Source organism: Delphinus delphis, chromosome 17, assembly GCF_949987515.2.
Source record: "Delphinus delphis chromosome 17, mDelDel1.2, whole genome shotgun sequence".
Classification (NCBI taxonomy): Eukaryota; Metazoa; Chordata; class Mammalia; order Artiodactyla; family Delphinidae; genus Delphinus; species Delphinus delphis.
This window is the reverse complement of record NC_082699.1, coordinates 28,826,398-28,838,400: the sequence shown is the minus strand read 5'-3', so window position 1 is coordinate 28,838,400 and position 12,003 is coordinate 28,826,398. Positions and strand designations below refer to the sequence as shown.

Below are 12,003 nucleotides of genomic sequence, written 5' to 3'. Positions count from 1 at the left end.
GATCACTGAAGAAATCAAAGAGGAAATCAAAAAATACCTAGAAGCAGGGCTTCCCTGGTGGCGCAGTGGTTGAGAGTCCGTCTGCCAATACAGGGGACAAGGGTTCGTGTCCCGGTCCGGGAAGATCCCACATGTTGCGGAGCAGCTAGGCCCATGAGCCATGGCTGCTGAGCCCGCACGTCCAGAGCCTGTGCTCTGCAACGGGAGAGGCCACAACAGTGAGAGGCCCATGTACCGCAAAAAGAAAAACAAAACAAAACAAAAACCTAGAAACAAATGACAATGAAAACACAATGACCCAAAACCTATGGGATGCAGCAAAAGCAGTTCCAGGAGGGAAGTTTATAGCAATACAATCCTACCTTAATAAACGAGAAACATCTCAAATAAACCTAACCTTTCACCTAAAGCAATTAGAGAAAGAAGAACCAAAAACCCCAAAGTTAGCAGAAGGAGAGAAATCATAAAGATCAGAGCAGAAATAAATGAAAAAGAAATGAGGAAAACAATAGCAAAGATCAATAAAACTAAAAGCTGGTCTTCAAGAAGATAAACAAAATTGATAAACCAATAGCCATACTAATCAAGAAAAAAAGAGAGAAGACTCAAATCAATAGAATTAGAAATGAAAAAGTAGAAGTAACAACTGACACTGCAGAAATACAAAGGATCATGAGAGATTACTACAAGCAACTCTATGCCAATAAAATGGACAACCTGGAAGAAACGGACAAATACTTAGAAAAGTACAACCTTCTGAGACTGAACCAGGAGGAAATAGAAACTATGAACTGACCAATCACAAGCACTGAAATTGAAACTGCGATTAAAAATCTTCCAACAAACAAAAGCGAAGGTCCGGATGGCTTCACAGGCGAATTCTATCAAACATTTAGAGAAGAGCTAACACCTATCCTTCTCAAACTCTTCCAAAATATAGCAGAGGGAGGAACACTCCCAAACTCATTCTACAAGGCCACCATCACCCTGATACCAAAACCAGACAAAGATGTCACAAAGAAGGAAAACTACAGACCAATATCACTGATGAACATAGATGCAAAAATCCTCAACAAAATACTAGCAAACAGAATCCAACAGCACATTCAAAGGATCATACACCATGATCAAGTGGGGTTTCACTCAGGAATGCAAGGATTCTTCAATATATGGAAATCAATCAATGTGATACACCATATTAACAAATTGAAGACAAAAAACCATATGATCATCTCAATAGATGCAGAAAAAGCTTTTGACAAAATACAACACCCATTTATGATAAAAACCCTGAAGAAAGTAGGCATAGAGAGAACTTACCGCAACATAATAAAGGCCATATATGACAAACCCACAGCCAACATTGTTCTCAATGGTGAAAAACTGAAACCATTTCCACTAAGATCAGGAACAAGACAAAGTTGCCCACTCTCACCACTATTATTCAACATTGTTTTGGAAGTTTTAGCCACAACAATCGGAGAAGAAAAAGAAATAAAAGGAATCCAAATTGGAAAAGAAGAAGTAAAGCTGTCACTGTTTGCAGATGACATGATACTCTACATAGAGAATCTTAAAGATGCTACCAGAAAACTACTAGAGCTAATCAATGAATTTGGTAAAGTAGCAGGATACAAAATTAATGCACAGAAATCTCTTGCAGTCCTATACATTAATGATGAAATATCTGAAAGAAAAATTAAGGAAACACTCCCATTTACCATTGCAACAAAAAGAATAAAATACCTAGGAATAAACCTACCTAAGGAGACAAAAGACCTTTATGCAGAAAACTGTAAGATACTGATGAAAGAAATTAAAGATGATACAAACAGATGGAGAGATATACCATATTCTTGGATTGGAAGAATCAACATTGTGAAAATGATTATACTACCTAAAGCAATCTACAGATTCAATGCAATCCCTATCAAACTACCACTGTCATTTTTTACAGAACTAGAACAAAACATTTCACAATTTGTATGGAAACAGAAAAGACCCCGAATAGCCAAAGCAATCTTGAGAAAGAAAAACGGAGCTGGAGGAATCATGCTCCCTGACTTCAGACTATACTAGAAAGCGACAGTAATCAAGAAAGTTTGGTACTGGCACAAAAACAGAAATATAGATTAATGGAACAGGATAGAAAGCCCAGAGATAAACCCACACACATATGGTCACCTTATCTTTGATAAAGGAGGCAAGAATATACAATGGAGAAAAGACAGCCTCTTCAATAAATGGTGCTAGGAAAACTGGACAGCTACATGTAAATTAATGAAATTAGAACACTCCGTAACATCATACAGAAAAATAAACTCAATATGGACTAAAGACCTAAATGTAAGGCCAGACACTATCAAACTTTTAGAGGAAAACATAGGTAGAACACTCTATGACATAAATCACAGCAAGATCCTTTTTGACCCACCTCCTAGAGAAATGGGAATAAAAACAAGAAGAAACAAATGAGACCTAATTAAACTTAAAATTTTTGCCTAGCAAAGGAAACCATAAACAAGACGAAAAGACAACCCTCAGAATGGGAGAAAATATTTGCAAGTGAAGCAACTGACAATGGATTAATCTCCAAAATTTAGAAGCAGCTCTTGCAGCTCAATATCAAAAACCAAACAGCCCAATCCAAAAATGGGCAGAAGACCTAAATAGACATTTCTCCAATGGAGATATACAGATTGCCAACAAACACATGAAAGAATGCTCAACATCACTAATCACTAGAGAAATGCAAGTCAAAACTACGATGAGGTATCACCTCACACCAGTCAGAACAGCCATCATCAAAATATCTGCAAACAATAAATGTTGGATAGGGTGTGGAGAAGAGGGAACCCTCTTGCACTGTTTGTGAGAATGTAAATTGATACAGCCACTATGGAGAACAGTATGGAGGTTCCTTAAAAAACTAAAAATGGAACTACCATATGACCCAGCAATCCCATTACTGAGCATATACCCTGAGAAAAACCATAATTCAAAAACTGTCATGTACCACAATGTTCATTGCAGCTCTATTTACAATAGCTAGGACATGGAATCAACCTATGTGTCCATCAACAGATGATTGGACAAAGAAGATGTGGCACATATATACAATGGAATATTACTCAGCCATATAAAGAAGTGAAACTGAGTTATTTGTAGTGAGGTGGATGGACCTAGATAGAGTCTGTCATACAGAGTGAAATAAGTCAGAAAGAGAAAAACAAATACTGTATGCTAACACATATATATGGAATCTAAAACAAACAAAAAAAAGTGGTTATGAAGAACCTAGGGACAGGACAGGAATAAAGACACAGACCTACTAGAGAATGGACTTGAGAACATGGGGAGGGTGAAGGGTAAGCTGGGATGAAGTGAGAGAATGACATGGACTTATATATACTACGAAATGTAAAATAACTAATGGAAAGCAGCCGCATAGCACAGGGAGATCATCTTGGTGCTTTGTGATCACCTAGAGGGGTGGGATAGGGAGAGTGGGAGGGCGGGAGACCCAAGAGGGAAGAGATATGGGGATACATGCATATGCAGAAACTAACACACCATTGTAAAGCAATTATACTCCAATAAAGATGTTAAAAAAAAAGAATAAAAAAAGAAAGAGGGTTTATTCGCAAGGCAGCAAAGCGAGGAGAGAAGAACAAATCTCAGATATGCCTTCCCAAGGGCAGAGGGCTAGGGTATTTGTGGAATAAAGAGTAAATAAGTAGGGTCGTCTGAGGAATGGGGAGCGTGGCTAAAAGTGATTAGAAAAAGGTGCAGTAACCGCAGTTCTGTGCAGATGTAACTAAGCTACAGTCCTCTGCACATTTAAAAGTGGAGTTGCTTAGCATGACCTGGGGGTGGAGTTTTATACCCTCTGACGTCAAAAGATCACCAAGCAGACCCTTGCTTATGCCCATTTGTAGGGCCAGTGGTCCTAACCTGTCTTAATAGCTAAGCTCAAACTAGACACAGCTGACCCCAGTTCCTGGAAAACAACTGGGGCAACATCTTATTGTTTAGATGCTGCTTGGAGGACAAGCAAGTCTTCTGTAGATGACCTTAATTAGTGAATGCAGGTGAAATGGATTTGACTGATTGCTCACTGTTTCAGTTCCCCCATTTTTTGATCATTTCTCAGTCTTGGGGGAAGAGGGGCAATGACTGCTCTGGTCACTTTCTGCTGATAAGGGGCACAGACCTAACAAGGGATTGAGGAATGAAACTATTTAGCACTCATTTGAAAATATTCTCTTGCTCTCAGTTTGAATGTTTTGATCCCAATACTAGCTTTTTGCCAGCTGTCAAGACATTCATATGTCCAAAATAGGTAAACCACAGACAAAGATGTACCCTGAAGGGACACACAGAATGCCAGACATAAGGTGGACATTTAGGCCCTTATTTTTAGGGATTTTATCTAGGACACGATCAAGCCTGTGATTCGTGTCTGACTGTTTATGTATTAGAGGGTCTCGATCATTATCAGTTTGGAATAAGCAACTGCTTCTTCCTTTAATACTCTGCTTCTTCTTACCCTCATGCTGCAGCATGTCAGCAGAGAGCTGCTACTTCATGCCCAGGGGACTTACAGTCCGGGCTGCTGTGTGCTTTCTTTCAAACCAATAATCTTACCAACATCTGGGAACATGGTCTGGAAAGGATCCTGTTATATTATCACTTTCTCCTTGAGAGGAAGCTAAAGCTGAAATGACCACTGAAAAGTGGGCATCAAGAGTAAAATGGAGATAAATGCTATCTTGTCCATGCAATTAGATCTTGTGTATCCTGTTATAAGGCAAACTATGTTCTTCATAAGGTGTTTTACATGGCAAGAACCCAAGCCCACTGATTCAGCTCTGCAGTAATTCATTCAATCTACAGATATTTTTGATTGCCATGTGTAAGGAATACTCTGATTGCCCATTCTAAAAGCTTTTATTAAAACCTGTCTACCTTCATTTTCTTGCTTAGCAGAATAGTTTTGAAAAGTTTAATATGGCTTTTAATATACATAATTCTGGCTCTAGACTCCTTGAAATATCACTTCTTTACTCCAAATATTTAAAAAGCATTTTAATAAACAACTGGCACTATCTCAACTTCTTATTTACATTCAAGGATGTTTCCAAGTATTGTCTGAGTAATAATAGGTTTCATAGTCACATGCAAACGCAGCTGCTGACCCAATCAGCAGGACCTTTTCCTTAGACTTGCTAGTGAAGGAGAGTTTATGCCGACTCATTCATATACTTATATGCAGTTTCCATTTTACACATTTTGCTGGAGACCGGGGCAACTAGTCAGGGTAGGGTGGGGAGAGAGGAGAGTGTCCTCCTGCGGGAAGCCAAGTGATCTAAAATGGAACTAAAATTTCTACTTCAATAGCTCCAGACTATTAACAATAGTGCTAACTAGGTTGGCCCTTGCCCTGCTGAATTGGTTTGTGTAGAAAGAGTTAGTTCTGACTCTGGTGAGTGGAAAAGTTTATTGGCCACAATGGACCATTTCGTAAGTCATGAGGTGATGGCTCTTCTGTTTAAGTTAAATCATATTTTCATATGCTCCTACAGTTGCCTGTTTTCCCCCAGTTGTAGCATTCAGAAGTCCCATGATTACCTATGTAATGTTTTCCTTCATCAACTGTGACCTCCAAGAAGGCAAAGACCTCCACACCTGCCTCACAATCCCAGTGTTTAGCACAAGAATGCAGTAAAATTTTATAGAATTTAGTTAAAATACATTTGAATTTTCTTTATAGAAATGGATGACTCAAAATGTATCAATAAGAATAATAATTTAAATACTCTGAGTTTATTCCATTATTACATATTTATAAAAATTGGTATAGGTCATAGATTTTAATTACGATACAGAAAATTAAGAAAAGAATTGTTGAGTCTCGAGCTCTAGCTGGCAGCCAAACTTACGAGCTCTGCGATCAGCGGCCGCCATTGACGTTGCTTCACTTCTTCTGGGCTCATCTGCACCACTCGCTCGCCACACACTCCGCAGTCCTAAGCCGCTATCATGGTAAAGCTTGCAAAGGCCGGTAAAAATCAAGGTGACCCCCAAAAAATGGCTCCTCCCCCAAAGGAGGTAGAAGAAGATAGTGAAGATGAGGAAATGTCAGAAGATGAAGAGGATGATAGCAGTGGAGAAGAGGTTGTTATTCCTCAGAAAAAAGGCAAAATGTCTACCACAACTCCAGCAAAGAAGATGATGGTTTCCCCAACAAAAAAGGTTGCAGTTGCCACACCGGCAAAGAAAGCAGTTGTCACCCCTGGCAAAAAGACAGCCGCTACGCCAGCCAAGAAGACAGTTACACCTGCCAAAGCAGTAGCAACACCTGGCAAAAAGGGAGCCACACCAGGCAAAGCATTGGTAGCAACCCCTGGTAAGAAGGGAGCAGCCGCTCCAGCCAAGGGAGCAAAGAACGGCAAGAATGCCAAGAAGGAAGACAGTGATGAGGAAGATGAAGATGACAGTGAAGAGTAGGAGGAGGAGGATGAAGAGGAGGAGGAGGATGAATTCGAGCCCGCGGTGATGAAAGCAGCTGCTGCTCCTGCCTCGGATGACGAGGATGAGGATGATGATGAAGACGATGATGAGGATGATGAGGATGACGAGGATGACTCTGAAGAAGAAGCCATGGAGACTGCACCAGCCAAAGGAAAGAAATCTCCAGCAAAAGCTGCTCCTGTGAAGGCAAAGAGCACTGCTGAAGATGAAGATGAGGAGAATGACGAGGAGGATGATGAGGAGGAGGACGACGAGGAGGAGGACGAGGAGGAAGAACTTGTCAAAGAAGCACCTGGAAAGCGAACGAAGGAAATGGCCAAACAAAAAGCAGCTCCCGAAGCCAAGAAACAGAAAGTGGAAGCTACAGAACCAACTACATCTTTCAATCTCTTTGTTGGAAACCTGAACTTCAGTAAATCTGCTCCTGAAATGAAAACGGGTTTTAGTGACCTTTTTGCAAAAAATGATCTTGCAGTTGTTGATTGTCAGAATTGGTGTGTCTAGGAAGTTTGGCTATGTGGATTTTGAATCTGCTGAAGACCTGGAACAAGCCTTGGAACTCACTGGTTTAAAAGTCTTTGGCAATGAAATTAAACTAGAAAAACCAAAGGGGAAAGACAGTAAGAAAGAACAAGATGCGAGAACACTTTTGGCTAAAAATCTTCCTTATAAAGTCACTCAGGAAGAATTAAAAGAAGTGTTTGAAGATACTGTGGAGATCAGATTAGTCAGCAAGGATGGAAAGTGTAAAGGGATTGCTTATATTGAATCTAGGACAGAAGCTGATGCAGAGAAAACCTTGGAAGAAAAGCAGGGAACAGAGATAGATGGGCGATCCATTTCCCTGTACTATACTGGAGAGAAAGGTCAAAGTCAAGACTATAGAGGTGGAAAGAATAGCACTTGGACTGGTGAATCAAAAACCCTGGTTTTAAGCAACCTCTCCTGTAGTGCAATGGAAGAAACTCTTCAGGAAGTATTTGAGAAGGCAACGTTTATCAAAGTGCCCCAGAATCAAAATGGCAAATCTAAAGGGTATGCATTTATAGAATTTGCATCATTTGAAGATGCTAAAGAAGCTTTAAATTCATGTAATAAAAGGGAAATTGAGGGCAGAACCATAAGGCTGGAGTTGCAAGGACCCAGGGGACAACCTAATGCAAGAAGCCAGCCATCCAAAACTCTGTTTGTCAAAGGTCTATCTGAGGATACTACAGAAGAGACAGTAAAGGAGTCGTTTGATAGCTCTATTCGTGCAAGGATAGTCACTGACCGGGAGGCTGGATCCTCTAAGGGGTTTGGTTTTGTAGACTTCAACAGCGAGGAAGAGGCCAAAGCTGTCAAGGAGGCCATGGAAGATGGCAAAATCGATGGAAACAAAGTTACTTTGGACTGGGCCAAACCTAAGGGTGAAGGTGGCTTCGGTGGCCAAGGAGGAGGCAGAGGTGGCTTCGGTGGCCGAGCAGGAGGCCGAGGTGGATTTGGAGGCCGAGGCTGGGGAGGCTTTGGAGGGTGAGCAGGCTTCTGAGGAGGCAGAGGAGGAGGAGACCACAAGCCACAAGGAAAGAAGATGAAGTTTGAATAGTTTCTTCTATCCCTGTCTTCCCCTCTTACATTTGAAAGAAAGGACTCTGAGGTTTTTACTCTGTTACCTGCTCAATGAGGGAGCCTTCTGAGGACATTCCAAGACAGTATACAGCCCTGTGATCGACTTGGAAATCCGTATAGATAACATTTCAAGGGAGATAACCCTGTTGGTGTTGACTGGATATTCGTATAAACTTTTTAAAGAGATGAGTGATAGAACTAACCCTTATCTGTAAGTTTTGAATTTATATTGTTTCCTCCCATGTACAAAACCATTTTTTTCCTACGGAGTTTTTGTTTTTGTTTTTGCAGTGGTGGGTTATAAAGGAAAGCAGAATGTTTTATCATGATTTTTGCTTTAGCAGCTTTGGGACAAATTAAAAGTCCTAAACTCTGGTGCCAGACTTGTACTTCCTGTCCTAGAGTGTTTCTCCTGGAATATCACTGAGAGTGGAGCATGGCAAATCAGTTCTGCCACTCCAGATCTCCACCCCCTGTGAAAATGCTTATGCTTTGGTTTCAAGTATCCCAGCCATAAGTTTTTGCAGCCCCTGTGTATGTCATGTGAAAGGCTCATTGGAAGTCCACTGTGGCCTTAGCCCACTTAGAAACAGGCCCGAGGGGTCAGGTGTCCTGAAAAAGTGCTTTGGAAAGAGGACCAGGAGCACTTTAGTCTGGCCTTGTTTAGGTATGTATGCGAGAGCGATGACTGATGAGTGTAATTCCTGCTGGATGCATGGGCCAAAATGGAGGCTTTGGGACTGTGAGGCTGGAGATGAAACTACCAGTCTAGCCGATGGACCTAATATCTTTTGTAATTCCCCCAGCACCCTCAGGTTAAACCAACAAGAAAGGCCTTTGGTTTTGCACTATGATGAGAACGTGGACATTCTGGCTTGTTAAGCATTCCCTTGCCCACCCCCCACTTCCAGTAAAAGGTCACATGAGAGGCCTAGGTCAAGCGATTAACATGATATACTTAGTTGAAAAATGGTGCGCAAGATGGTACAGAATGAAAATGCCAACTCAAAAATACGGTACTGGTAGGCTAGAGGGCAAACTAAAGGATTTGAATTAGCTTAGTTTTGTCCTGTTTATGAGTTGCTGGCAGGATGAGGGAATCTAAACCTTGTGCATATCATGCACCCCTCACCAAGTCAAGTCCTTTGTAAGTACTAAAGGCGCAGACCAGGACAAATAACCTGGTTTGAAGGGGTGGAAGATTGGAAGTTTGGGTGCTGCTGGGAAGAAAAATCAAGCCAGCAGAGGGACATCCTCTGGTCAGGCAAACCTAAAAACTAAAATGAACTATTGGAGAGCCTACTGTATAACTCAGGGAACTCTACTCAGTGCTCTGTGGTGACCTAAATGGGAAGGAAATCCCAAAGAAAGGGGGATGTGTGTATACGTATAGCTGATTCACTTTGCTGTACAGTAGAAATTAACAACATTGTAAAGCAACTATACTCTGATAATTAAAAGCAAAATAATGAAAAAAAAAAGAAAAAAAAAGAAAAGAATTGTCCATGGAATATCTTCAGAAATGAGCCTTTTATATAAATTTTTGTTATACAAGGCAAATTATCTTTCAGATGGAGATGTGTTACTATACAAAAAGAGAAGAGTTCCATTTTCAGAGGTAATTCAAGGACATATTTGCCAATAGCCTCCTGTTTTCTATTAGCATTAGGTACAGAACACGAGCTGTTAATGACACTTGTGACATTGTCCATGCCCTTCAAGATGAAGTCTTATGAGTCTTGATTGATTGTCTTATTATTTCATGTAAAGAGAAGGCAGCGAGTGATAATTAGGCTTTTAGATTCAGATTTTCAGTGTCACACAGAGGGAAGATTGTAATTCTCACTAATAATTATAAGATTTCTGTGTTGAATTATCTACACACCAACCTGCATATTTGCCCATTAATACATGGTCTGTAAAACATGAGAATGTATGTAATATACTGCTTTGACTGCTTAATAGCAACATTTCTGAAATAGATATGATTTAGCAACAGAGGTTATGTGTTCTGAGGTATGAAACACCCTGAAGATTGTTCCAGAGAACTTTTCCTGAGGCCATCAACATTACATCAGCTTTTCACTTGTGCTCATTACTTCAGCAGTGACTAAAATGAGTCAAATATGTTCCAAGAGAGTTTTAAAGTAACTATATTAATGCAATTGTCTGCTAGTTAATTAAAATTCTGAATGTTATAGTCATAGCTGCTACCAGCAATATTCATTTTGTTGCTGGATTTTGTGAACACAGCATTAGTTATGTTCTTCGTCCATTGGGTTTACAATCTGAATGTGACACAGGCAAGTCACAGAGAATGGATGGGAATCACTCAAGAGGAAGGGAATCTTAATACACCAGGAATGCCCAGCATTGTTCAGTGGACCCTGGACATTTTAAGGCGACTAACGCTGGCTCCGAAGGCGGGGTTGAGAAGGGACTAGTGTGATGGAAGAAAAGGAAACAGGATAGTGAGCTCATTTATTTCGTTCATATGCATATAAAGAAGAAAGGAAAGTAAAGGTATGAGAAAAAATAAAGAACCTTAATGAGAAGTCTCATTTAGCTAGGTTGAAGAGAGTGGAGTTAAAACAAACAAACAAATAAACAAAAAAACAAACAAAATAAGTGGGCCAGAGAAGAAGTGCAAATGCTCTTGGAAGCAGAAGGGCTGCTCATATTTGATCTAAAAGTAAGGGGAAGATAAGTATGGTCCTTAGGATAAAAAAAAATAATCATAGTAATGTGATCAGAGTGTGCAATTATAGATACATTTTTGTTGCAGATAAACAAAGGAAACCTGGAGCCAGGAGAATTGTGTCCTAGTCTCAGTCATGCCGACTTTTGGACAAATTATGAGCCTCTATTTCAGTTCAACAATTTTTTTTGAGCATCAAGTATATGGCCTGCCCTCTACAGGTACCAGAAACTCAGGGGTGAATACCTGCCCTAGAGGAACTAGGAGCGCTAGAGGAGAGGCTGCCCTCTATAGAAACTAAGCCTCAATTTTTCTTAACTGTAAAATGCAGATAATATGTTTAATTCTGGTTCATATGGGTTTTCTAGAAGGTTAAATATAAAACTTTGCTTCAGTAAAAATAATGGTTTAGTAAAATTAATATTTGAGATATGTTTGAAGTATATCATATTTGCATAGTAATTCCAATTTAGAGGTTTTGGTTTCACTGTTGGGAAAATTAATAAAGTAGTCTTGTTTAGGCTTCAGAGGCATAAGCAAGTCTCTGATGGACCTGTGACCCTGCGCACCTGCTTGCGCACCTAACAATTGCTGTTAGCAAGTCAAGCGGCGCTTACAATAAGAAAGGGAGTGGGTCTTGGAATTTCTTGAGCTCTGGGGACCTGGCCAGACCCCTGGGATCTGGAAAATCTTGGGACTCACATGGTGAAATTAACAGCAATGTTACAATTGAACCAGAGATGCATTTTTGCCCGCAAACTGATGATATCAGTTTGCGGCCTGGAATTATAAACGGAAGTCCCCAGAACTCCAACCTGAAGTCTCACCCGTGGGATGGACGCATTGCCTGGGACCCTTCCCAATTGGGGCTCCAGATTTCTGTTACTCGGGCCTTCCCAGCTGCTGCTTGGATCTGGAAGTAGGTGTCGGCCCAGTTCGGTGATGTATACCCTGTTACTTTTTTTTAATATTCTTATTCTTTTGTATATTATTTTGTATATTGATTGTATATTAAAATTAAGTTAAATCATCTTTCATTAAAGAATTGATTAAAGCTGTTTATTTGTATGAGCCGAGTGGTTATTTTGCCAGCGAATCCAATGAACCTTAAAACCAAAAGCACGCTTTCAGCAAAACATTCATTTATTGAAAGCCCTGAAAGA

At 40.3% G+C, this 12,003-nt stretch overlaps 1 pseudogene; it reads left to right on the top strand.

Annotated features, from left to right (window-relative positions):
* Positions 1-5,927: 5,927 nt before the first annotated feature.
* Positions 5,928-8,349, top strand: LOC132440226 (nucleolin-like; annotated as a pseudogene).
* Positions 8,350-12,003: the final 3,654 nt, after the last annotated feature.